This window comes from Pelodiscus sinensis, chromosome 7, assembly GCF_052426305.1.
Source record: "Pelodiscus sinensis isolate ZL-2025 chromosome 7, ASM5242630v1, whole genome shotgun sequence".
Taxonomy (NCBI): domain Eukaryota; kingdom Metazoa; phylum Chordata; order Testudines; family Trionychidae; genus Pelodiscus; species Pelodiscus sinensis.
The window spans coordinates 40,163,394-40,188,264 of NC_143058.1; the positions used below are offsets into that span (position 1 = coordinate 40,163,394).

General features: G+C 41.5%; 1 protein-coding gene across 16 annotated transcripts in view; it reads left to right on the plus strand.

Annotated features, from left to right (window-relative positions):
- Positions 1-24,871, plus strand: part of B3GALT1 (beta-1,3-galactosyltransferase 1) — a 377,442-nt gene that overhangs the window by 180,639 nt on the left and 171,932 nt on the right. Inside the window, exons 3-4 of one of the 16 annotated variants that reach the window (XR_003086697.3) lie at positions 6,888-7,332; positions 7,573-8,675. The exons of 14 other annotated variants lie outside the window; for them this stretch is intronic. The gene's annotated coding sequence lies outside the window, so the exon portion shown is untranslated. Of the gene's footprint in view, positions 1-1,279; positions 4,355-6,887; positions 7,333-7,572; positions 8,676-24,871 lie in introns of those variants that run through there. One more of the 16 variants, XR_003086698.3, reaches the window with a different exon arrangement.

A 24,871-nucleotide genomic window follows, 5' to 3' on the forward strand; every position in this document is an offset into this window, starting at 1 on the left:
AAATGAGGCTAAGCGTGGAATATCGCTGAGCCTAATTTGCATACCTAATGAGCCACCATTTTTTTTAGAAGAGGCTCTTGCATAAGAAGGAGCGTCTACACTGCCCCTTCTTGCGCAAAAAAACCCCTCTTGCTCAATGCCGTTCTTCCTGAAAAGTAATAGGTATAACGGCATTGCTCAAGAGGGTTTTATGTTTATTTTAAAGAATCTGGATTTACCCCCTTAAAATAGTTATGTTTGACTCCACATCATTTTAACTATTGTTTGATAGAATTAGCATTTGTTTTATCCTTGTAACTTTAGAACTTGCATCCTTTAGTTTTTAATATTTTAAATTTACTGTTACTCCGATAAAGTCAGTTACCTTGGCAACAAAATTTTCTGTGCTAAAACATAAGATGAAAGTGCTGTCAGGAATTTTCAGCGTGGGTGTTCAGAGTTGGTCCTAGAACAATAACTTTTTAGAAGAAGAAATGAATATTAAAAAAACCCCAGACACCTAAAACTTTTTAGTGGTATAAAATGGAATTAAACTCAAATTACAGTTACAAATAATACCAATTGTTGTTTAAATAATGCCCTATGCAAACTTACTGTTTTACCATAACCTGAAGACTCTCTTTTATTACTGTCATAGAGATCTGATGAAGGTTTAACTATTCAGATGTACAACCAAGAAAAATAAACACAAGAGTCTTTGAATATCCAGCAATGGAAAGGACTATCTCAAGAATTTTTCTCTAGACATTTGAGTTACCTTGATGGTGTGATTAATTTGATTTTTAACAAAGCCATTGCCATTATTAATATTATACATTTTTTAGTTTTATTTACTGAAAACAATTAAAAACTCAGCGTAAAAAAATCAAATATATTTAGTGGAAAAAAGCATTTAAAGGTACTTTTTATTTACTGTTAGTGGCACTAAATAACCTAAAAGGTTAAAAGTGATGGTTTCCTCATAATAGAATTTTAAACCTAATTACATATTGTATGAATGATTATAAACCACAATGGTACATCCCCATGTCTGCTGGGGTTAGATGAAGACACAATATTTAAAACAGAGAAATTATTACACTGGCTATATAAATCAGAATAGGAAATGCTTAGCACATTCGCTTCTTTAGTTTCAACTTTCATTACAAGAGTGCAATTTTTAAAAATATAGCTTCACTGAATGAGAAGAATATGTTTTGGAAGTGCCCTAGACCTAACTAAATACAGTTGTGTCTATTTTAGGGGTTCCTCAGACACGTATTTCTCCTTCACCTTTCAGATCTCATGTACTTCTTATAGAAAGATGCTTCTGTTGGATATTCCACTGTAGGACGAGCACTGATCAGATGTTATTACTGCTTCACTGATTCATTCTAAAGCTTCCTAGCACTGATGGAACTTAAAGAGCAAATAAAGTTACCAATGACCAGCAAAGTACAGTGAAGAAAATATTTAGGATTTCTCTGACTTACTGAACTGGGACTATTCTCATCAGAAGTTGATCCAGCTTTTTTTATGTTGCTAAATTTTAGTCAGTGTCACCTATTTATGCAATGAATAATAGATCATGTTCTCATAGAAAATGTTTGACTAAGTTTGTGCTCAGAGCTGCCCACCCAATAGGGATGGAGACTGATACAGATCAGAACATAGCTGACATCACTGCTCTCAAGTGAGTTTTTCTGGCTGCCATGTTGATGGGATCTGATGGAGGTCTATTTAGCTTTCTTGACATGAAAAAGTATCATTTTTTGGAGGAGCATAAATAAAGGACTTCTAGAGAACACTATTAATCAAATGTCATGTCAAATTACACCATGAGCCTGCTTTGCAAACATGGCATCTAAATGTGGTGTCTGAATTTTACATAGCACCAGTCCAATCAATTACTAAGGTACTAAACTGTTTTACATTAATTTTGTATTCATTGGAATGCCAAATTGTGGTGTTTGAAAGGTTCACTGACTGGAAACTGTGAAAAAGGAACAAACATTAAAAAAAAATTACAAGTTCATGCAAACGAAAACATTATACAAATTGGATGGGGAATGAATTCTGATTTAATTTTGCTTTAAATAATTTTGCTGGTATGCAGATACCACAATGTGCCATATGGCCACAATTCAGGAAAGCATCCCTTTTCAGAAGTGCACATAAGCACATGCTTATACCTCACATGCTAAAAGATGAGTGCATGTGTAAGTGTTATCCTGGATTGTGGCTGAAATTCACAGACAGGAAAGATATTTGCCTACCATAAGTACCAGACTAGCCACCAGTTATGCTACAAACTAGACAGACTACTTTAGAAATATACCTACAATATGGTAAAAGTCTTCATAAAGAAGGAAAAACATTTTTTAAACCAGAGATTATAACAAAATGAAACACTTCATAAATAGTGGAAATAGCACTGGTGTTATTGCTTGGTTACTCCACCAAAGGACAATCTTGTTTCCGTGAAATGAATTAAAATGTAAGAGTTATAAATTCCCCCTTTTATTTTTACTGTTTAGAACTTTATTGAATTTTGTTTGACACCACAGATGACAGTATATGTGATTAATTGCCTCTCATAATTGGAGTTTCATTTCAGTGGTTATTGCTTGTCAGTATCAATTAATAGCTGCACGAAAACCTCATTCATTTCACAATATTAAAGAATGATGACTTGTGGGAATTATGCTAAACTAGCACTTTCAATTAGATTTTGAATTTTATAGGATAATGAATAATAGTTTATGGTTTTATAATAATAAGTGGTGATGGGTTATTGCTGTATTGTAATCACTCTAATTACATATATATGTTTATCTGGAGGATTGTCATTATAGTAGTCATTTTTAAAAATGACAATTGTATGTAATTAATCCTTTAAAACTATAGCTTTTTTTGGTCGATAGCAATAGAAAAGATTGTGATTGTCACAATTATATAGCTTTTGTCTCAACAGTTAGTGGACAATAATGTCAGCACTCTCCTTTAAAAATTAAAATCTAGAATCTTGCATATGCTAATATAATAAGAGTAGAATGAGTAAAGTTTGTCCATATCATTTTTGAAAGACTAAAGACTTTAGGAATATGATTTTAAAATTTTATCCCTACTTTTAGGTACCCAGTTCTGAAAATTTTGGCTTGAAATCCATTTTTTATTCTTTATGTGCTGTTAACCAATATACACTGTTGACAATATATTTCATTGTGGCATATTAGCTGTTTACATAACAATATTTAGAAAGTAATATTATTTAGTGGGCAGACCTGATGTGCAACAGTGAACACACACAATTATTGGCCATGCTTGTGAACCCCAAACTCAGCATAATAGCATTTCTGTGTTTAAATGTAACTTAACAACGTTGGAACACAACTGAAAAATATCAAGAATGTTCCAGGCATTAATGAGCAGAACCCTATGGATCTGTTGGGGGTAGGGAGTGGAGGGAATTAGAAGTGAGGATATTGGGGAGCCTCTGGAATCTGTTTAGAAGAGCCATATCTTCAAGCACTTTTGCAACTGTCTATAGATCAAACAACTGGTTGATGACACCCTCCAATGCCTTCCAACATAATAATGTTGGGGAGGGGGGTTGGAAAGGTTCACACAGGAAGCCTATAGGAGACAATGAAATAATGCAAAGATCCCCTGGTATATGCGATGAATTCAATAAATTGTTCTGGCACATCAGACTAAGTAAAAATTTAACAAGATAAGCAATTAGGGAAGATTCTAATGAAATTTTAGGTCAAAACGTCATAGTATATCCTATTAAAATTATTTATTTTTTAACCAATTATGCTCATTTAACTCATTCAGAAGTTTGCGTGCTTGCCAAGAGTTACCTAAGTCTCTGAAAAACTTCTACTCTATAAATCTGATTTATTGGTTCACAAATATGTTCTCTCACAGTATTTTGGTGGTGGTATTATTATTATTATACAGAAGCCTCATGTTAGGATTGGGTTATCATTGTGACAGGTGATACACAAACAGTTTTGGTTCTAGGTGAAGCCAAGAGCAGTATATAATATACATAAGAAAGAAGATTAATTGAAGATTTTCAAGTTTCAAAAAGCATTTCTTTTACTAAAACTGATTTTCCTACAACGTTTTTCATTAAAAAATTTTATTGGAAATAAACACCTCATCAGAGACATCATCAGACACTAATAAATCCAAAATATTTCCAATAGGTAAAGATAAAGTATGCTGTATGCATGCTAATAATTTCACGCAAAAAAGAAAATAAAGAGTTCAAAAATCCAATCCAGTTTTCTTATATTCAGATCTAAGGGTATGTCTACACTACAGAGTTAGTTCGAACTAACGGATGTTAGTTCGAACTAACTTTCACAGGTGCTACACTAGCGCTCCGCTAGTTCGAACTTAATTCGAACTAACGGAGCGCTTAGTTCGAAATAGGTAAACCTCATTTTACGAGGATTAAGCCTAGTTCGAACTAGCTAGTTCGAATTAAGGGGTGTGTAGCCCCTTAATTCGAACTAGTGGGAGGCTAGCCCTCCCCAGCTTTCCCTGGTGGCCACTCTGGCCAACACCAGGGAAACTCTACTGCCTCCCTCCCGGCCCCGGACCCCTTAAAGGGTCACGGGCTGGCTACGGTGCCCGTGCCAGGTGCAAGCCTGCCAGCACCCAGCCAGCAGACCCTGCACCTGGCACGGATCGAGCCAGCCACCCGATGCCCCCCAGCCCTCCCCCTCTTCCCGGGACCAGGCTGGTGGCTCCCGGGAGCTTGCCCGGGACCGCAAGAGGCGGGCACCCGCCTGGGCTAGTGCGGACATCGTGGACCTAGTCCACGATCTCCGCACTAGGCACAGGAAAGTGGCCGGCTAGGGCAGGAGAGCTGCCAGCCTGGCCACCCAGGAGCAGGTGTGCATGAAAATCAAGGGGGTCCACTGAGACCCCCGACCCTGAGCCCTGAGCTTACAATGGCTGTCCTGGGTCAGACCAAAGGTCCATCTAGCCCAGTAGCCTGTCTGCTGACAGCGGCCAACCCTAGGGACCTTGGAGGGGATGGACCAAAGACAGTGACCAAGCCATTTGTCTCATGCCATCCCTCTCCAGCCTTCCACAAACCTTGGGCAGGGACACCACTCCTACCCCCTGGCTAATAGCACTCCATGGACCCAACCGCCATCACTTGATCTCACGTCCCTTTAAACTCTGTTCTAGTTCTAGCCTTCACAGCCTCCTGCAGCAAGGAGTTCCACAGGTTGACTCTTTGCTTTGTCAAGAAGAACTTTCTCTTACTAGTTTGAAGCCTGCTACCCATTCCTTTCCTTTGGTGTCCTCTAGTCCTTCTTTATGGGAACTAACAAAGAACTTTTCTGTATGCACCCTCTCCACCCAACTCCTGCTTTTAGAGACCTCTATCCTGTCCCCCCTCCGTCTCCTCTTTTCCAAGCTGAAAAGTCCCAGTCTCTTTAGCCTCTCTTCATATGGGACCTGTTCCCAACCCCTGATCATTGTAGTTGCCCTCCCCTCTCCCACCCTCTCTCTTCCCCTCTCCCACCTCCTTTTCCCAGTCTCCCCCAGTTTTGTTCAATAAAGACAGATTCCATTTTGGAAGACAAGTTATCTTTATTTTGTACATCAAGACGAGGGGCTAGGGAAGGATAAGTGGAAGGAGGTGAGGGAGGAATGGGGCACAAGCCCCCGATGGGGAGGACTGGGCTGGCTCTGTGGGCTTCTGGGGGTGGAAGCTCTCCTGCAGCCCCCCAATTGCTCCCTCTCCCCAGATGGCAGCCTGCGGCAAGTGCAGCCGGTCTGATGGCCGAGTGCTGTGATGTGCCCAGTGTGAGCACTCCGGGCACTCCAAACCAGGACTGGTTTGCAAGCGGGGCACCCTGAGAACTGTCTGTCCAGGGTGGGGGTCGGGTCCCTTTAAGCGCAGCCCTTGGCTAGCCTGAGACAGCATCTCCACGCTCTAAGTCCTCCTCTGATGCCCTGCCGGCACTGCTTCCGGCCATCCTTAAGCCTGGTTCAGGGTCCACTTAATGTGGACATGCTAGTTTGAATTAGAAAAACGCTAATTCGAACTAGTTTTTAGTTCTAGACGCGTTAGTTCGAATTAGCTTAGTTCGAATTAAGTAATTCGAACTAAGTTAGTTCGAATTAATGTTGTAGTGTAGACATACCCTAAATGTATTAAACCTTTAATCTTTATATCCTAGGACACACATTCATGCACCATAGCTGCAGTAGTGCCAATCCTAATTTCCTATTAATACAAATCATTCTTCCCAAAAACTTTGTCTTAGTACACCACCAAAAACAAAAACAAAAACAAAAAACAACTAAAAACCAAGATTTGTTTTCTACCTCCAACAATATATTAAGGATAGGGAACTATCATTTTACTATAGTAAAACTTCTTTTGAATGTTCTTTTGCAACAGTAAAATCCAGTTTTATTTTGGATTCTCTGGATGCCTTAAATTTAAACTCTCTTGGCTCATTTCCCCTAAACCATCCACTTAAAAACTGCTACATTATTTTCCCCTGGGGCAGTACAGATCGCCTCTATGTAAAAATCCAACCAACCAAACCAAAAACCCCACATCAACAAAAAACAACCAAAAAAAACCTGTAAGAGTGGATCCTCTTAGGATCCTCTTAGGACACACAACTATATTCAGTCACCCCCCCCCCCCCCCCCCCCGTAAAAGGCAGAATCGGTCTTTACACTTGCATAACATGTCTAGTTAAGTTGAACCAGTACAGTGTACGTCTCCTGTGTGTAGAGCCTTGAAAATTGAAGGATATCGGATTTATAGCCACCGTTATACACATCCACAAATAGGAATGAGGATATTGTGACTCATTTTTGCAGATACAAATTCAGATACAAATTTTGTATCCACGCAGGGCTATACCTATGCTTCGTAATAGAACTTCTTCCTCTCCTCACCGGCTACCTGCACACAGGGAGGACTGCAGTGGCTCTGTAGAGTCTTCTTCCCCATTTGTGCTCTGGATGGTGATACAGGAATCCGGGGAAAGTTCATGAGAGACACCTTTTGTCTTATTACACCTTTGCATGATTGTCCAAACCAGGCAACAGTCTGAACCACAATATCAAAGGCTACGTCTAGACTACATGCCTTTTTTGAAAGAGGTTTTTTTTGAAAAATACTTTTGAAAAAGCCTCTTTTGAAAAAGAGCATCTAGCAATGACAGGATACCCACCTGCACCCCACCATCCCGCTGGAGAAGAGGGTGGCTCTGGAAACTGGCCACCCCCAACAGCTACTGTTCGGTGGGACACCAGTTTGGCGTGGGGAGATCTACTGTTGGCGCCATGTTGATAGAGGTAAGACTCTCTTGGGGGACAGTCCATACGGGGTAGGGGAGTGTAACAGAAAAGGGCAGAGAGAGTGGGGGAGGCAGTAGGGGTGAGGCCAGGAACCCTCCATGCCCTACTGCTGGGAGGGGCCACCTAGGGGGAGCTCCTGGAGTTTTCAGGGGGGGAAGAGGGTGGGGATCACCTCTCAAGGACTTGGGCACCCCCTCTAACTTCCTATGCTGTGTGTTTGTGTGTCCATTTCTGCAGGTGGTGAGAGCCATCAGGTTGGAGCTGCTGAACAGGATTGTCTGGCTTGGAGACCTGGACACCATCATGGCAGGCTTTGTTGGGCTGGGACTCCTGAGCTGTGGAGGAGCGCTTGATGGAACTCACATCCCAATCTGCGCACCACCCCATTGAGCAGCCCAGCGCATCAACAGAAAGGGCTATATCTCCATGGTGCTACAGGCCCTCGTTGACCACTGTGGACAATTCATTTGTGTGGGGTGGCCGGGCTGGGCACATGATGCCTGAATCTTCAGAAATTCCTACCTGTACCACAGTCTGGAACATTCTTCCTGCAACAAAACTTTGCTGTTGGGGACGTGGAGATGCCAATGTGCATCATGGCCGATGCAGCACATCCCCTTATACCCTGGCTCATGAAGCCCTACACTGGTCATCTGGACGTGAGCAGGGAACAATTTAATGTGCACCTGACCTGGACAGGCTTGCAGGTGGAATGCGCCTTTGGCCAGCTAAAGGGGAGGTTTAGGTGCCTGCTCACTTGCCTCAACATGGGGGAACACAATATCCCTGAGATGGTAGCTGCGTGTTGCGTGCTAGTGGAGAGAAAAGGGGAGGCCTTCCTCCCAGGGTGGGGGACACGGACTGATGTCGAGGGGAGGCAGTTTAAGCAGCCCCAGACAGCTGCCATCTGCCAAGCACATCAGGTGGGGGTCTGCATCCCGAAGGCACTGCATGAGAGATTCTCAACAGGAGCCCAATGACTTTCCCCAGGGTCTCCCTAATGGGGCCTGTGGCCTGGGCCCCCTGCAAGACCTTTCCTCCCACAACCCATCCCAGTGTCAGTCTCTAGACAGTTAACACACACCAGGTTTTCTGTCAAAAACATTAAGTGTATTAAAAAACCATCAAACAGTGTGCAAAAAACATTTCCTAACAAAATAAAACTGTGTTCAAAATGTTATCAAAAATAAACTTTCCTGTAAATATAACAAAGTCTTTTTAACTGGGGGCAGGGGAGAGGTTTAGGGATGAGGGTATCACCTGGCCTGAAAAAATGCCGTCTAGATGTGTTCGGGGTCGAGTGGGGCCTGGGACAGAAGGGGGCTGCTGAAGAGGGGGGGCTGCAGCTGGGTCTGTGATGGCAGTGGGTGAGGGAGAGCAGGGTGTGAGGGGGAAGAAGAGGGGTGCAGGGGACGCTGGAGCAGGTTGAGCATGAGGACCGGCAACAGGGACAGGACCTGGGACACTCATGGCATCCTGGATAGTGCCACAGATTGCTGTCTGCTTTTGGAGGAGCTCCTCCAGCAAGCAGTCGTGCCACCGAGCCTCTTCCCATGCCCTCTCTGCCATGGTCTCCTCCATCCTTTCCAGGGCCTCAACATGCCTGCACATGAGGTCGTTGTAGATCCACCAGTGCAGTGGTCTCCAACGTGGGGCCCGCGGTCACCATGGCGCCCGCCGGGGCATTCATGTGTGCCCGCCGACAACCTGGACCGGCCCGGCGCACGGGAGGCGCTGGCCCCAGGCGCGCGACATGCACCGGCGCTGGTTGCGTGGCGCTCGGGTGGCCCCAGCCCCGGGGCACATGCGGGCGCTCGGGCGCACGGTGCTCGAGTGGCGCCGGTGCCGGCCCCAGGCACGTGGCTCGGGCGGCAGCGCCGGCCCCAGGCCCACGGCACAAGGCGTTCGGGCGGCCCCAGCCCCGGCCCTGGGGCACACGCCAGCGCCGGGTGCAAGGGCATCCCAGTCCCCTGGCGTGCCCCCAGATGCGCGGCCCTGCCCCTGAGTGCCTGGCGCGTGAGTGGCCCCCACTTCCCAGGTGCCCGGTGCATGAGTGGCCTCACCTCCCAGGAGCCTCTAAAGGTTGGGGACCACTGCTCTAGTGCCTGTGGCTTCTGTGGGCCTGGGTGGGTGATGAGGCATGTGCATACATGGCCGGGTTCTATGTGTGACACTTGCAGTGGACTGTGAGGTGCCGTGCATGAGCCCTTGGGACCAGCCTGCTTCCTGCAGTTCCTGGCAGGGGGAGGACAGCCCTCCCTAGGGTCAGACATGTGTGGGGCCCTCCCTGAGCTGTGAGCAGCTACCCATGTGTGCCCTGAGACTGAACATGCTTGCATATGCACAGAAAGGTGAAAGCTGTCCAGGAAGAGCATGGCATGTGAAGATTGGCCTGCATCCCCTGTGCTCCCACCTCCCCTGTTCTGTCTGTGTGAACCTGACCGCACTCACCTGATGTACCCTCACCAGCATCAGAAGATGGCTGCGAGGCCTCCTGGGTCTGGGGGACCGGTTCCAGGGTCAGAGTGACAGACTCCTGTTGGGGTCCTCCTCCTCCTCTTCATCCTGTAGCTGCTGATCTGGGTTGTCCTCAGCCACCTCCTAGCAGTGCTGGACGGGTGTCCGCAACCCGAACTGGACAAGAACTGGTGCAGAGAGGGGTTCCAAACCCCCCAGAATTCTGTCTAGCTCCTGAAAGTAAGTGTAATGGTAAGGCACTCCTCCGGAGGTGTAGCTGCACTCATAGGGCCTGGCATAGCCCTGCCTGAGTTCTTTAACCTTGGCCTGCATTTGGTCCAAGATTCTGGGGTGATGGCCTTTTTTTGCCAGCCCCTTGGCCACGCGGCCATAAATGTCTGCATTCTGGCATCGGGAATGCAAAGCCTTCAGGGATTCTGCATCTCCCCAAAATTCCAATAATGTCAGGACCTCAGGCCTGAAAGCTCGCTTCTTTGTGCCCTTTGATGGGTTGTGGGATGGCTGGAAGGTCCTTGGAGGTCTGAAGGGTCTTGCACTTGTGCCATGCTTCCTTGGCAGAGAGGCAGGGAGAGCTGTGTGGTCAGTGGCTTCCTCTGGCTGCCTTCCTGCCACAATGGCTGCCCAGGGTGCCTGTGCCTTTAAGACATGGCTACAGACAGGACCGACAGAGGTTTTTCCTGCAGATGGAGTGTCCACCAGGGCTTTGCCCTGGAGGTCTGTTTTTTTCAGAAGAAAAAACCCACATCCACCCACGCCTTTTTTTTGACAGATCTGTTGAAAAAAGCATTCTTCCTCATAAAACTAAGTTTACCACTGTTGACAAAGCCGCCGCATTCTTTCGATTTACTTTCAAAAGAACATGGCGGCAGTCTAGATGCAGGTGATTTTTTTTGAAAAAAGGTAACTTTTTTAGGGTACGTCTAGACTACATGCCTCTGTCGCGTCCTGGGATGAGGTGTACCTGGGTGGTCGACAAATACCTTTGATGTCACCACCCGCGCGTCCAGACTATTGCGCTGAGCCGACAAACAGCTGATCAGCTGTTTGTCGGCTCAGCACGGCAGCCATGTAAATTTAAATGAAGCGGCGATTATTTAAATCGCCGCTTCATCTTCCTATGTCTGGTAGCCTAATCTACATGCCTCTGGCGACAGAGGCAGTAGTCTAGACGTACCCTTAGAAAAAACTGTGTTGTCTAGACACACCCAAAGCCAGACATGATATTAACTGATGCTTTGGTAGCAATTAATATTCAAAGAATGCAGTGTGGGCTTTTAAATGGAACCTCTGAGCACAGAGAAACATCATCAATGTACACCGGGTGAAATCCTCCCTCCACAGAAGTCAAATGGAGTTTTTGCCATTAGTGTCAGTGGGGCCGGGATTTCAGTGATGGACTGTCTTCAGCTCCTTTTTCATTTCAATAACTGGACCCAACCCTCCAACTGCAAATGTCATCATCTTCTCTGCTTCTCGATTACCTACCTTTTCAGTTTTTTGATACTTCTATATCCAAATACTGTAATATAAAATCATAGAATACTTGAACTGGTAGCGATCTTAAGATCAAGGACCATCTAAACAATCCCTGATCTTAAATATCTCCCACTAAGAGGAAATTTAAAAGGAAATTTTGCCTCTTGGGTGCTAAAATACAGTAGTTAATAGAGCTGAGGTAAATATCAGAGTTGTGTGTGATTTCATTCTGGCTACACATACTGCAGCATGTTTAATCTGGGGCAAGATATTTGTCCAGGAATAATTAACACATAATATAACTGCAAATATATTTCTCTGAGGGCCCGTCTACACAGCAAGGCAAAAGTTGAATTAAAATACGCAACTTCAGCTATGTCAATTGCATAGCTGAAGTCGAAATAGCTTAATTTGGCTTTTGGCTCTGCCTATACAACAGAAAGTTGAAGGAAGAACATTCTTCCTTCAACTTCCTTTACTCCTTATGAGATGAGGGTTACAGGAATTGAGGGTTCCAGGAAGATGAGGGTTCCAGCTCAACGTTATTTTGAAATAATGACTTGGTGTATGGACTCTCGCTTTGTTATTTCAAAATGATGCCAGTTATTCTGAAATAACGCTGCTGTGTAGATGTATCCTGAGATACTTTCAATTGTGGTCTCCATTGAACTAGGCTGGATTCTCAAATGAAAGCCTAGTTTTTATTTTCACAATATATGAGACCGTGAGTTAAAGTGTGTTAAAATTTGTGGAATAATTGCACAGTGGTGTGACTCAAAGGAAGTCTCTCTAAAAGAGAAATTATTCTTACACTTTACCACATAAAGGAGAAAACTAGTTATTACAAGTGAAAACTACATTTTGAGAGTTCACAGCTTTTTGTGCCCATTTAGAATTGGTAGTTATAGACCACATTTCACGCCTGGTATCTCATATGATTGCTGCTTTCAACTGGGTTGCATATGTGTTACTGACAGTAGAATTTGACTCTGTTTTGAGTTTCATGACATTTTTTCTGGGTTATAATTATGACATCTAGAAGGGTTTTTTTTAAAAAAAAAAAATTAGACACACTATCCTCTAGAGAGCCATCAAAGGTGTTAGTTGGTATGAAATTCCCCCAGTGCTAGACAGGAATATTTTTTCAAGTGATTAAGTCATTGTTGAGAGAAATTCTGCCATCACCCACCTACAAATTCTAATAAGCAAAAGTTACTTTTCCTCATTATACAAAAGTGAGCCAAAGAATAAACAGCTTTGAAACAAGTAATATATGTTGACTGGGAGGGTAATTTACATCTGAACAATTTACCAAGGGTCATGTTGGATTTTTCATTAATGACCATTTTAGAAGCAAGACTGGATGTTTTCCTAAAAGATACCCTGTAGGATTTATTTTGGGGAATTTTATGTCCTGTGTTATGCAGGCGGTCAGAGTAGATTATCACAATGGCCCTGGAATTATGAAAAAGGCTTATGAAGGCTCAGCATCTTTGGTGCCTTTTCTTCTAATGGTCTGACTGCAAAAAATGCTCCGAAGACTTAACAGCAACCTAAACCTTTCTGTATTACTTTAGCTGTTTTATGTTACTAACAGTAAGATGCTAAACATTAATGGCTGTTATCTTAAAAAAGTATTGTAAATAAAAAATACCAGGGGAAAATAGCTGAAACAAAATACAGGTCTATGTAGCACTTTAAAGACTAACAAGATGGTTTATTAGATGATGAGCTTTCGTGGGCCAGACCCACTTCCTCAGATCAAATAATGGAAGAAAATAGTCACAACCATATATACCAAAGGATACAATTTAAAAAAAATGAACACACATGAAAAGGACAAATCACATTACAGAACAGAAGGGGGATGTAGGGGTGGGGGGAAAGGAGGTGAATGCAAGTGAGTTAATGATATTAGAGGTGGTTGTGACTATTTTCTTCCATTATTTGATCTGAGGAAGTGGGTCTGGCCCACGAAAGCTCATCATCTAATAAACCATCTTGTTAGTCTTTAAAGTGCCACATAGTCCTGTATTTTGTTTCAGCTACACCAGACTAACACGGCTACATTTCTACCAGGGGAAAATAGGTTTTTCTTCCACGAAAACTGCACGTGAAGGTAGGAATCTGAGGGGAAAGGGTGGAGTGGGAACAGTGACTCTCAGTCTCACAGGCAGCCTGCAAGGACACAGATCAAACTTCTGGATGCTGTTCTTCCTTGCAAATCTTTGGAAGCTTTTCTGTGCCTCAGGCCTTAGATAATCAAGATATTAATACTTGTAATACCTGAAACTCACTAGAATGCATATGTGGCCCTCTGGCAGCTGATGCCTGACCTCTAGCTTCTCTGGAGAGCTGCCCCTGTATTTTGTTATCCATTTCTAGCAACAATACCTGGAGGATAGGAAAACTGAGCAGAAACATTTGCTGGAGGTAAGAAATGTAGGGAAAAACATCTAATACATGAATTATTGATAGATTCCTCTTAGTTACAATGAAAGTGAGATGGTTATAATATCTTTCATAACCTCATCCAGAATTCCTTCAGGGCGCCTTGGCTATCATGCTTGTGAAGTGTGAGGTATTTTTATCTCTTTGTGCCTAGTTGGCTGCACTTGTTATGCTAATATGAAAGGTGGATGAAGCAAAAGCCCTCTCATGTGGCACATAGCATCCACTGGGGCTGTATGGAAAATGGAAAAGACAGCTTCCTATTGTTATAGATGTTGCTGACCAGTTCCCAGTGAGACACTTGGACCGAGGGAATCCAATCCTGTACCCAGGGCAGGATCTCTTTAGTGTAGAACAGGAGTCAGCAATGAGTGGATCACAGGCTGGACACAGTTCATAGTCACTTTATTTACCTGAGTGTGGCTGCTCGCAGCTCCTGTTGGCTGTGGTTCACCATTCCCAGCCAATGGGAGCTGCGGGAAGCTTTTGTGGATTATTGAGGAATCTAAAAAACAGGAAAAAATTAGAAAGGAGGATGCCCTCTGACATAACAGTGGAGAATATAGGCAGGCATTTGGCCCCTGAGAAGAAGAGAACAAGCGCCCAGAATAAGGAAAGAAATGTCATGTGCCTCTTTGTAGGGCTACCGTGAGGCCATGAAGGTGCCTTTAGGAGGCAGTTGCCCTACAACAGTGATCGATATGAAGCCTAAGGCCTTTAAGCTTATTTTACTTTCTTTTGTGACTGATGGTTCTTACCTGGTACATGGAATTCATTCATATGTCATAAGTATGTGACTTTAAGTACACACTGATTATCATACATACAGTTGAGGAGTCTAGAGGTCAAACATGAATGCCTTAACCAGATGTCCATATCCCACATCTGCATTCTGGAACTGGTATTCTGTATGTTTGGATAAACTGGCATTTGAAATAGTCAAAGATAATCTTTGGATGTCCTTGTATGAGGCCAACATTTTAAAATGGAGTCTAAAGTATTAATTCTAATTATGTGTAAAAATTACTTTGAAAGAATTGTTTGGCTGCTATTCTCTTTGCAAGGAGCTAGGAAAGCAGAGAACATAAAATGTTTGCTATGAGACAACCTTTACAGGCACCATGTCATTACATTTAGGTGCTTTTTGTGTCACAAAAAGAGCAATTTTATTGCGTAACATTGCCCAACTCAGAGTCTATATGTACAAGTCACTATAATGTTTATCCAATCCACTGATTTTGAGAATTCCTGTTCTTCCAACTCTTCTTTCTCATCTTTCATGAATTACGTTTAAAAAGCAGGGGAAAGCTCTTAGGAGCTTTACTAGCAGGAGATAATTGTTCTATACTCTCTCTGCAGTATCTTCTTCAGCACTATAGCCTACTTCAGTTGGTAATGGTTAATTACTTGTGCTCTTGCAGGTCAGTCTCCTGAGGAGTGAAATTACATTTTCACTTCTTAGCCTGGGAGAATATAGGCAATTTTTTGAACATTATAAGCTTAATTTGTTCATTGGTAGCAGCAGCTTCATAGAATATGAGACAGGAGTCACAGGCCCTAGGTCTATTCCAAACCCATTCCTCTCAACGGCACTGATTCCTTTACCCCTGCAAGAGGCTCTACAAGCTACTGGGACTAGATGTAACAAACTCAAGGACTGACTCGCCTAAGTCTTTCCTGCATTTGACTTATGCTCATCTCAAATTAATGGTCCTAGAGGCAAAACTTGCTGGAGCTGTAGACAGAATAGTCTCAGTAACAGGAACATAACTCTGAAACTTACACCCTCTGGAAGTAATGTAACTTGGCCAGAGTTAAGAAAGGTTATAAAATACATTCCCCGCCCCCTACTGACTTCTGACAATGTAATTGAAATACCAGGCAGTTAGCTGACTGGCAAGTTCTTCCTGCTAACCATCCCTAAAAATGTAGGTTTTGTTTTGCTGTTGTAACAGGAAGTGTTGATGGCCCAGTTTAAACTATGTATTTAAACTATGTGCATGGATAATATGGTGATAGGTGCCATGTTCGTGATTTTCCCATATTGAACTCAAAAGCATCTCACCAAGGAGGGTATGCATTAGAAGTCCCATTTTGGAGCTTGGCTAAATAAGGAAAAGAGATGAAGTGATTTAGCACAGAAAGTGAAGCCAGATCTACACTTAAAATAGTCAATAAGATAATGGTAATGTCAATTATCTGTGTGATTTGCTCTCACACACACACACACATCCTTCCACTCCCACATATACACATTTTGGTACCAGCAAATGCTATAGCTGTATCAGAAAAAAATTGCTTTTACCTGTATAATCCATTTCATTAGGAACTGGCATGGCTATGTACTGACAATCCTCCTTGTGTACAAAATTGTACTGGTCAGTTTTTCTTCCTTGGAAAATTTTGACCCAAACACCCGGAAAGCAAAAATATTTTGGTTTTCCAGTGAAAAACTGAGCATTTTTTGAGGAAACCAGACACTTCCTGCTTAAATTTTCACTATTTAAAAAACTAATTTTCTACTGGAAAAAAAGTTTTGACAACAAGTTTTGACAAGCTCTAATAGATAACTTATTTTCAATAGGTTTAGGCTTCTTCTCAAGAGGATTCTCCCTCTTCTCTAAGAGTACCATGGCTACTAGAATCATGCAGCAATACAAGTGAATTTGGAAGAATGCCATCTGTTTCTTCTGTATCAAATACCTTTATCAATCTCTACCATGTAAAACTACAGGTTCATTTACTTCCAATAACAACAGCTGATAGTGTCCAACGTTTTCCCTTACCCAGTGTTACCAGAGTAGGTGTCCTATATAAAGTTTGGGTGAACTTTGGGATGCATTAAAACAAACACTGAGCCCTTTTGAAACACAGAATGTCTGAGCATCACACCTTTTAAATCAGGATTTAAATTTAGGATGCACATTGGCAGTTTTCAGAATTGTCAACCCACAAAGAAGGGAGTTGGTCTTACTTCAGTGACTGATGGGGAGGCTATCCTATCACACAACAAAACCAACAGAACTTTATTTTTGGTAGAATTCAGTTAGCAATCTGTACTGATTCCATTACTATTCCATTTCCTTGTGGATGGAAGGGTTGAGATATCTTTGAAATAATACATATCCCAACATCTTGGAATTATGAGCTGACTAATGGTGGCCCACTGTCCATTATTCCTTCTGGAAAGCAAAAATAAGATGCCATTTAACTTTTTATAAACTCTTGACTTCTGTGCCCACTGAGGAGTAGAATATCTAGAAATCTAAAAACTAATATTAAATGAGTATCTGATAGATATACCCATTTTTTCATGCTGGTCTAACACTACTCATTTCCAAGGACTCTAGGGTAATGCTGTGTGCATGAGAAGTTCTTTCATAGAATCATAGAAGATTAGAGATGGAAGAGACTTCCGGGGATCTTCTAGTCCAGCCCCTTTGAATTGTGTCTTTCTAGTAACTCTGCAAGACTTGCATGATTACAAAATCTAAAACAGAAACAAGATATGAAATAAATAAAAGTACTAAAGTTACATTTTTCTGATATGTCCAAACATATTGGCAAGTGGGTGAAATGACAGGAAAGCACCTTTATAGAGTAAGACAGCAAAATAATTTATGCAGAATTGATCGTTCCTAAATATTTTTTGTTGGTTTTAAACACATTTTTTAAAATGGGCTTTATAAACCCATAGAAGTCTCTCCCACATCGAAGAATTTGAGATCTCTGATTTAGCAGATTTGTGTCAATTAAAGAAATAGAAGAGACATTTCTGATAGGGAAATTGCTGAAGTAGTAGTAATTAAAGCAATTACAACACTAGAGCAAATTATCTTGAAAGGGAAGAATTTTCAACTGCTTATAAAAGAGTAACCTATACTTCCTCTTAATGCGACTCCTATTTTTTTCTGTACAAATGGTCCTTTGTTTATCCTATTTTCTTGGCAGAAGAGGCGCCATGCTGCTCTGTTGACTGTCAGTGCTACAAAGTTATTAGTAAGTGTCACCACTATTAAAGTGTAAATACTCTAGGTTCCTAGAATTTTTCAAAAGGTTCAGCTTTCCAAATATTGTAAGCTACAACTACACAAACCTTCATGGATTCAGCTTTTACGAGAACATCATCCACAGCAACTATGCCATTCACAACATGTCACTTCTTTTTATCTACCTTCCTGCTCCCTCCCAAAGCAAAATCAATTTCAAAACAAAGAGCCCAAACTAATAGAGCTGGTAATGAAATCTGATTAAAAGATTTTTGTGTCTGATTTGTTTTTCAGACAACAGAGTTCAACTGAAAATTAATTTTCAATTACAAAATTTTAACTCTGACGATTTTTTCAATTTTCAGAAATTTTACAACAAAAAACCATTTGGTTAAAAAACAGAATTTTTCATTTCAGAAATTGGCAAATTTGTGTTAAAAAGTTTACCTTCTTTCTGATAGTCACAATTTCTGAAAGGAAGAGCTCCACTTTACAAAAATTTTAACACCCTGTTACTCAACTGAAAAAAGTTGAGAGACAAGCAGAAGGCAAGAGAAAGTGATGAAAAAAATCCCATTCCCTCAGGCTCTTTTACTAATTCCCAACTTTTTCCAAATGGGAAATAATGAAATGTTCAATGGGTTCTCCCCTGCCAATTTCCTCACTTTCTGAATGTCTTCCAACTTTGGCCAATTGGAAAACAATCAACGCGTTGAAAATGTTGAAAATGCTTGTCTACATTATGGGCTGATGCTCTTTAAAGCTCTAATCCCAGTGAAATAGCATGTTGTGCATTAATTGGTCTATGTAGACCTTATTGGTATACACTAAAAGTTCCCCAGTGCTCTTTAATGTAGTACTGTTTCAAACAGCATCATGCTAAAGCACTCCAGCAGGATCTACAAGGACTAATTAAAGTGAAATAAGTTTGTGCACATTAGAATTCACATTGCTGTAGACCATGTCGCCCCATTGCGTAGGCAAGCACTTTTTTCAGAAAGAAACATTTTCACCATAGAAGTAACACCATCAGTGCTTAACAACTGGATCTTATACTTATTATTTCTAAACTATTTCACATTGGGTGACACTGTAAAATCTAATTAAGATACCTATATGAATTTGCATACAATCTTCTATTTTTGAGGGAGAAAAAACAGACACTGTGCCATTTGATGTTGCAAAATAACATTTTGTTCTCTCACTTTTGCAAATAAGGGGAAGATTCAGAATGGAAGGCTGAAAAACATTAGTTTTCTGCTGAAGCTCTCTCTCAAACTTGAACTACTTTTTTGTGGTGCCAGACTGATGCTATAATATTATGCATCAGGCATTTTATATCCCCCAAGTCCTTTATGAATACATGGCTAATTCCTTAGTATGCCCTCTTTCTGTTTCATCTTCTACTTGCAAATCATTCTCTGTGAACCTAAGCTAACATTTTTCACGTCTGTGCTCTGCAGTGAAAGTATAATTTTTAGTAAGAGCTAGCAATTTCCATGTGAATAGCGCCTTTATAAAACATATTTTAACACTCCTGCAGATTAATAACGTGTTAACAGAAAAAGACATGTTGAGCTTAGCTCAATTATACTTCCTTCCCAATTATACTGTGACATTAAATCTTGTGACATTTAATAAGAAAGGCCATTTCACCCATGGCTACCTGGACTGCTGACAATTTATGCAACAGTGTTCCTTTAGAAGAGATTATTTTGAAAAAGAAGGAATTTTAACAATCTAGGTCCAATATAAATTAAATAAGGCGCAGAGAAATATATAAATTGTTAATATTATAATTGCCTGATACCTTAGACAAAAGAAAAATGAATTAGCTATGGTGATGAAGATTAATATCTAAATTGTACTGAATGCAAATGAAAAAATAAGTAAGAGCTAGTAATGCAGATAGAGGGCCAAATAATGAAGCTGTCAGATAATAAGATCTTTGGGGGCAGGGACAATTTTTTTTTTAAGGTTTTAGCACAATGGGGATCCTATCCTTGTTTAGAGCCAATGTGTGCCACTGCAAAAGAAATAATAATAAAAACCCCTCTTCACTGAACCACTACATTCAGCAAAACTTTCCCTGACATTGCTGAACTTCATTTAAGTAAGCCAGTGGGAGTTTGTCTAAGTAAATACTGTGAAAAATCCTCAGGATCTGGCCCAAGATTTGTAAAATCAGGAGCAGGGCTAAAGTTCACTTCAAATCTGTATTCACACTGCAAGGGAATTCATTTGGATTTCATGTCAATTTCTGAAAGTTACCAGTAAAAATAGATAGTGGGGAGTTAGATGCCTTCCAAAAGTGTGCAGCAGTACAGCTACCAGTTCTTAAAGATCAACACTTTCAACCTTCAAATGTCTAAAACACAGCAGTGAGAGTAAGTGGCCTGGTTTTCAAAAAGATGCAGAGTCTTGTTTAGGTGCCAAACATAGACCAAATATCTAACTCTTACCTCAGCTATAAATCCCTGATGGACTGGATGATTCATGGGGTTGGAATTTTCAAGGGAGCTTCAATCCCATTGGAGTTTGGTTTTTAACTCTCTTTAGCTACTTAGAAAAATCAGACACATATGTAACCAAATTATGGAAACATTTTCTCATAGATAAAATCCCCTCTGCGGATACAGTGGGGCAAAAAGCCATTGCAATTTAATTCCAGGGACTCACTTTTAAAAATTATTTTAGGGGTCAAATACACACCCTATACAACTTATATTTTCCAGGAATTGGTCTAAGTGCTACATTATCACTACTCATCTGAGTGATGAGCTATTTCATCCCTTGCTTATTTCTAGATAAATACCCATATCTTGTTGCCTTCTACATGTATGCAGAAGGCCCCAGATTTTTCCACAATACCAGGGTGTCAAGCATCAGAGAACCTATGCAGAGTAACTAGTCCCCTTGCATGCCAATGAACAGAACTCTTTTGGCCGAATACAGAAGGACAACTAGGGTGTGTTGTTGTATTGGTCCTTCATGATGGTTTTAGTCTTGGGAGTATGGCTGTGGCTAAAGAGACTGATGCATGAATGGCAGGCAGACTTTTCTACGTGAAGTGAATAGGTAGCTTGATGCCAAGGGAAAGAATACAAACTGCACTGCTGTTTACAACTCAGGCTCTGTGCCTTGAGATCCATATGGTGGTTAATCTAAAACGGGGTAAACTCATCAGTGACTACTGCTTGCCAGCATGATCTGTCTCTGTCTGACAACTCCCAGTGTCAATGTTGCACTGTTTCAAGTTATGCTTCAGTGCATCCTTGAGTAATTTCTTCTGGCTGCCTCATATGCAATTTTCAGCAACTGCTTTGGCATTGTGGTGTCTTCCATCCTCAACATGTGAGCAATCCAGCACAACTGTGATACAGTAAGCAAGGCTCCAATCTCCAAAACCTCATTATGGATAACTGCATCATCATGCCATTTGATGCTAAGTATGGAATGCAGATGCTGTAATTGGAAATTATCTAGAAGCTTAATGCGTTGCCTTTAGCCCGTCCAAATTTCATGCTCAGGCAAGAAGTTGGACAACACAACTGCTTTATAGACTTTTAATTTAGCTTTAAGCTTAATACCATGTTGCTTCCAGACTCTGCTTGATAGTCTGCCAAATGATGAACTTGCTTTGTTGATATGACTTGTGAGTGCCTTGTCTATAGTAATATCATTTGACAACATATAGCATGATAGATGATAGATAGAATACTTATTGAGCTGTGTGTTGCTGATGGTGACTTTTGGATTTCTGGCACAGGTTGACATGACCTCTGTCTTTCAGACTGGTAGTCATCCCGTATCTTCCTGCAGACTCTGCAAATCTCTCTGTAAGCAACTAGATATCTTTTAGAGGATAGCCTCTTGAGCACAGTCATCGGTGTACAGCAGCTCATGAACAATTCTACTGAAGACCTTCATGGAAGATTGCAGCTTGTTCAGATTAAATAATTTTCCAGAGGATCAGAAACATATCCTGATACCAGAATTCAGGTCTCTTTCCGCATCACTGAGTATTGCTGTGTAGAAGAATTTAAATAAGAGTGGACCAATTAAGCTGCACTGTTTAAAACTATTAGTAACAGGAAATGGGTCAACAGAGCACTATATATGCAAGACTTGTCCAAGCATTCCATTATTAAATAGCCTGAGAATGTTGGTGAATTTTCCTGGACAATCAAACTTACATAATAACTGCCAGTTCCAATATCTACTGATGGTGTCACATTTTTTAGCCCTGCAAGGTCCTGGTGCTCTTCTCTACATTCCTTCTGAATCTGACAAGCCACAAATACCACATCTGCCATTCCTCACATTGCCTAAAACTACATTGCAACTGTGGTAGCATGTGATTAATGAAGGTCAATAGCAGAAGATGATCAACGAGTACTCTAGTCAAGGAGTATAACAAGATTCTACGGTCGTTACAACAAACAGACTTTTCACTTTTCCTCTTCAATATGGGCTATGTCTAGACTGCAAGCCTCTTTCGAAAGAGGCTCTTTCGAAAGAGCCTCTTTCGAAAGAGAGCGTCTAGACTGCACGTTGAACTTTCGAAAAAGCGGCTTGCTTTTTCGAAAGAAAGCATCCAGTGAGTCTGGATGCTCTCTTTCGAAGAAGCCCTATTTACATTCAAGAACGCCTTCTTTCGAAAGAGGAACTTTCGAAAGAAGGCGTTCTTCCTCGTAAATTGAGGTTTACTGCCGTCGAAAGAAAAGCCGCGTTCTTTCGATTTAATTTCGAAAGAACGCGGCTTGAGTCTGGACGCAGGTGAAGTTTTTTCGAAAAAAGGCTACTTTTTTTGAAAAAACCCCAGAGTCTGGACACAGCCATGGTGACAGTGGTGTTAGAATCACAGAATAATAGGACTGGAAGGGACCTCAAGAGGTCATCGAGTCCAGCCCCCCGCCCTCAAGGCAGGACCAAGTTCCGTCTACACCATCCCTGACAGATGTCTATCCAACCTGTTCTTAAATATCTCCAGAGAGGGAGATTCCACCACCTCCCTTGGCAATTTATTCCAATATTTGACCACCCTGACAGTTAGGAATTTTTTCCTAATGTCCAATCTAAACCTCCCCTGCTGCACTTTAAGCCCATTACTCCTTGTCCTGTCCTCAGAAACCAAGAGGAACAAATTTTCTCCTTCCTCCTTGTGACACCCTTTTAGATATTTGAAAACAGCTATTATGTCCCCCCTTAATCTTCTTTTTTCCAAACTAAACAAGCCCAGTTCATGAAGCCTGGCTTCATAGGTCATGTTCTCTAAACCTTTAATCATTCTTGTCGCTCTTCTCTGTATCCTTTCCAATTTCTCCACATCTTTCTTGAAATGTAACGCCCAGTCCACACTACTCCATACATATTGAGAAATAGTTCATGTAGTTACATCAGCATGATATCACCTCCATATTTCTTCAGGAATGCCATGAGATCTGGGAGCCCATCAATTCTTCATGGCACTGAGTGCAGAGGTGATTTTGTCAAGAAATGGGGCTGTAGCCATGTTGTTATTACACATTGACTGATCCATTATTTCTGTTAGATATATTCAAAATGTCGCTGAAATGCTGTCACCAACTCTAAAGGATTTCTCCTTTGTCATTGAATAGTATTAGGCTATTTTCATACTTTAAAGGCACTGTAGTGGCATATGTAGTACCATTTGCATCTTTAAAAGTAGCACAGAAGTCTTTGGTCTCAGAACAGATGACAAAGCCAGTGTTTCCTTTAAGCTGGGCACTTGTGTGGTTGCTCAGGAGGAATTCAAATGTCGCTCAGTAAATTTAGCAGAACACCCACAGCCAGGTTTCTATTTCTTCTGGGTTGTACATTCAACGTGCCTTAATACACGTAAAAATATTCTGCACATGAATGGAAAAAATTATGGGGACAATTTGTGATTGTATAACCCTGGATTTCATCTGTGTAAGCTTTCCACCATTGATCCTTTAGGTCTCTTAAAATTGGTTGTCCTGAGATAGATTCCTGTATTTAATAACCCATTTCGAGTTTTCTTATCCCTAGTCATAACTCCTGTCATCTGAAGAAGTGGGCTGTGCCCACAAAAGTTCATACCATCATCTACATGTTTTGTTAGTCTATAAAGTGCTACCAGACCATTTGCTTGCTGTTTTTTTCTGTAACAGACTAACTCGGCTACCCTCTGAAGCTCCTGCCCATAGAGACATGGGATGCAAGGATTATATGATGTGCGTAATATTTTGTCATGAGTAGCTGTTGAATTTTAGATCATCTCATCAAACCAATCTTAATTATGTCATTTTGCTATTCCCCAGGTAGCATGAACAAAATGATATACCAAGTCACGAAAAGTTACCCACTAACTGTTTACATTAGCATGAGTACTTGAGCCAGCAGAGTCAGATGAAGGTCCTATAATGTTATTACAAAGCTGCACTCTAGTCTCTTCACCTATTAATTACTTTAAAATAAGTCAGCTGATTAGATGATGACTTGCAATGCTCTGGTCAAATAACTAACAGTTTGAAGCAGATCATGTGATGGTTTTTTCCAGCAGACCGCCCCATGCATGACTGGAGTGATTTATACATCCTGTACATCTCATTGCCAGATGATGATGTAATTGACAAGATGCTACTGTATGGTGGATATTGGGTGCATCTGTGTCTTCTTTTTGTCTGATATGCAGAGAAAGATATTTGTGATTGCTATTTGATGTGTAATGTGACAATTAGCAGAATTGCATTGCTATTCTCTTTCATCATAACCCTATGTTGCTTAATGTCAGACCAATAGATTCCCATGTACTTCCAACCCTTGCATTAAAGCCCATAATGGAATCAGTTTATCTGATGCTAATGTAGGCACAAAGAGTTTAATTAAGTCGCTGTAGAACTTTTTCTCATTATTGACACTTGTCATGGTAGGAGCAAAAGCACTGATGAATGAACATACTACAGGTTGGACCTCTCTGGTTCGGCACCTGATCAGGATTTTGCTGGACTAGGGGAGGTCATTTCTGGCCCTCCTGACACTAGCCCCTTCTAGCCCTGGCCCGATTGCTAGCCTCCCAACCAGATTCCCCCTCTTTCTGGCTCCCACTACTCTATCAGCCCCTGCTACAGTCCCCAGCAGCCCTGCCTCCTCCC